We start from the raw sequence: 3758 nt of genomic DNA, 5'->3' as shown, positions 1-3758 counted from the left end.
GCTCTGTCAAAAGTACATGCAACCAAATGGCGAAATGGCGATTAATTAAGTGCAAAACCTCAAACCGAACACAAACTTCTTCGGCTGAGGTTAGTTTAATTATTAGGCATATGGGCTCTCCAACCTCTTCTATAAAAGCATAATGGTTTCCAATAGAGCCGACAGATATGGAAAGGGAATTGCACTCTTTAATGGCCAGGGGCCGTATAACGTAAAACTATGCCAATATGTTTTTATTCCAATCTCCTGACGTCAAATTTGCCTAACCGCCGACGCAAGCGTCGGGCGGTCACCCGCAGGATTCCCTGAACAAACCAATCAAATGCTCCCCTCGTTCATAGGAGGTCACTTGTGTTTGCTTTAAAAAGGAGTGACATTACCTGCACTGAGTGGTTTGTCTTATCTAATTGGCTCACAAGAGGCGAGGAGCATGCTCAAGTAGAGAGGGATTCGATGGGGCCGAGCCACTGCAGTGAATATAAATAACTGGATCAAGAGGGTGGTGCCGGCGTCTGCTGTGATTGGTCCACTTTCTCTTACTTAGCTTGCGGTGGCTCGTCGACAGTCGCGGCGGCATGCAACGGAAGCTTAAAAATGACGCTAAAACGGATCCTGAGCAAAGAAGAGTTGGCAGAATGAGGTCGTAAACCTGCAGAAAGTTCTCAAAAACGTTACACGGCCACGCAAAGAGTTTTATTACACGCAAATAAACCCATGCTCTCGGCAGGTGCGAGTAGCCAGCGCCTGAGCGATCGGCGGCAGCCATCTTTTATTCCTTTCGGAACGGGGCAGCCTGCGGCTATTCAGAAGAAAATTCAGTTTTATTCGGCACATTAATGCATCTTTAACGCGTACACTTACTTTGGCGCGGTAAGTTTTTGCGGTTTTGTGACGTCGCGTGAGAGGCAGGTGAAGTGGGTGCAGCCCGAAAGCTTTTGACCGATAGCCGAGGGCTATTGGCGAAAAGAAAAGGCGTCGAATCAGCAAAAACTATTTTTGTCTTGTTCGCTCAAATTATGCCTAATCAGTGCATACACATACACGTCATATCAGATGGGGAGCTATCGCGGTTTTCGTGACGTCGCGTGACAGACAGGTGAAGTGGGGGTGGTCCAAGAGAGAGAGAGAGAGACAACTTCATTTAGTCGCCTCCAGAACGACACCATGACTAAATGGCGCCGTGACGCGGGCCCTGACGTCTTCTCAGCGGGTGGTCTCTACTCAACTCCAGCGCGTGTTACTCCCGCGGTCGGTCGCCCTGAGGGGCAACGTTCCGTCGGTTTCGCTCGGCCTTTGTCTTTCAAGAGCCGCCGAGACCTGCTGGACGGCCCAGGTTTGGCTTTCGTGGTCGTAGCATTCCGCCGCAGCCGCGAGTCGCGGCGGAATCGTTGTACTTGTCGAAGCCTCATTGGGGAACTTGGTGCAATCCCATAGGATGTGCGTCAGGGTGGCCCTCTCCCGCTGGCACACGCGGCACACATCACTCACATATAATTTAGGGTATAGATGAGTCATTAATACTGGGGTGGGTAAAGAACCAGTCCAAAAAGTTTTTGACCAATCGTGGTGGGCTGATTGCAGAATCGTAATAGAAAAGTTTGGAATAGTGTTACGTTATAGCGCCCCAGGTTAAGAAAACAAAAGCGCTTTCATCCGTGCACCCAAGCGGATTTACCCAACTTTGAAGTCGTAATCAGTACATGGAAATATAATGTGCGCTGGCTGAATTAATGTTGTAAGGTTATTTAGTTATCGTAGAGTGTTTTAAGGAAATGTTAGGCTGGAAGGCTTTTTTTTATAGTTTCCAATGATGGTCTGTGCTATTCTTAAAGGCTGAAATGCTTGAACTTGACGAAACCTGTTTGGTGATGAATTTAAATGCTTTATTTTTTGCAAGGCCTCCAATTTCTTTACACATATGATTGGTGAGGGTTTCATATAAATGTAAGCATATTCTAATTTCGGTCGTATGACAGTGGCACAAGCAAGCAGCTTGGATTCTTTGTTAGCACGACAGAATGTACGACTGCACAACAATCCGCATGTCAAGCCGATGCATGACACATTTTCCGCGGCAAAACAAAGTAGTGTGGTCGGTGCAGTGGTCACAATGCGTGTGCGCTTTACTAACGACGACGACATGAACCTCCTGAACGAGGTTTTCGCCTTGAACCCATTGGGACAGACGTCAAGATGGGCGTCTGTTGCAAAAAAGTAGAAAGAAGTGGGAAATCCGCTATCTGGAAGCGAAATTGCCGGCGAAACGTCCCCTCCGGAATACAGCTCGATATTGAGCAGGCCGCCTCTTGAGAACACGTACAACCTGCGCGGTCGCTCTCGTTCCCGAAGCATGAGGGCGTCTATGTCATCCCAACTTAGAAAGTACAGGTAATATGGGTCCCACAGAACACTCGATCGCGGCATGCTAAGAAGAATCGGTGTGTTTCGCGCCTCTCGACAAAACAACACTGAAACCAAACACCTACATGCGTAATTAACGCAGCGACTGTGGCTTTGGACAAGCTTGCCTTAGGCACAGAATAAAGAACAACTTTGACTTAGGGACACACTTGCGGATTCGGCATTGGATTAGCTAGACATTTCTTGTGGATTTGGCTTGCCAGTATTTCGTATTTTTACATCTAGAGGGCGCCGTATATGTTTGCGTTAACGTTAGCGCTTTTCTCCGTTCCCCTATTCTAAAACACTACCTTGTGCCGCGCAGTGCAGCCTTTCCTTGCGTTAGCGTTGCGTCGGACGCTAACGCTAACGCAAGCGTTTTACGCTATGCTAAAACTGTCTAATGACTCTTCTATACTCTGGTCTAGCGCAACGGGAATAGCGTGTAGCGACAGGTCGGTCACACACTGCCAGAAACCTTCGCTCAAACCGACTTCGTTGCCATGAGCGTTAACCCTTCCAGTGTCAAGTTGTTTTAGAGGTGACGCACCACAAGGATCGTTTTTTTTTTTCTCGGATATCAAAAGCGAACACAACGGTTTACTCACCGTGGGTTTACTTTTGGTTGTGCAGAAATCAAAGAAAAATACCCATGATCATTACGAATGCTATCTTGAAAAAATGCTCCTATCTGAAGAAAGGAATGTCAAAATAAACGTGGCGGGACAGAAACACGGAAACGTACTGGTATGTCAATGACGCTGAAAGGGTTAAAAATAAAAAAAAATTTACTTGATCATGGAATCGGTAGTCATGACTTACTGTTATGCCTATGGGGCCCCCGACCCGAGGTTTCTTTAAAAGCTTCGTAGAACGTTTGTCCATGTCATTTCAATAGATACGTGGCAGCCAAAGTAGGACATCGAACCTTCGACATTGTACTGAGCAGCAGAACGTCAGAAAAACTTTCCAGCTTGCCTTGCCCATATTAAACCAAACTCTTCTAATACAGTTACCTGTAATAACACCTATAAATACCACGTAAACGAAGGTATTTCCCACATTCGATCTACAACAGGCCATAACGGCTGATCGTACATAATTTGCAGAACTAATGATAGAGACTAATCCTTGATTTCCTGCCACTCCATCCGCTCCCAAGGACCAACGATTACGAACGTTCTAGAGGATCAAAGGCAAGGCTGAACTCAGCTATAATATGTTGATATTTGTGAATATGTTGTGATATTTACCACGGCTTCGCGTAGCCCATGTATTTGTTTGCCGATTTTATTCTGTTGTCGTTTAGCCCATATTTCCGAAGAGTACAAAAGAAAGATGCATGGTTATTCTTATTC

This window comes from Dermacentor andersoni, chromosome 1 (genome assembly GCF_023375885.2).
Source record: "Dermacentor andersoni chromosome 1, qqDerAnde1_hic_scaffold, whole genome shotgun sequence".
Classification (NCBI taxonomy): domain Eukaryota; kingdom Metazoa; phylum Arthropoda; class Arachnida; order Ixodida; family Ixodidae; genus Dermacentor; species Dermacentor andersoni.
Note: the sequence above shows the minus strand (reverse complement) of the source record.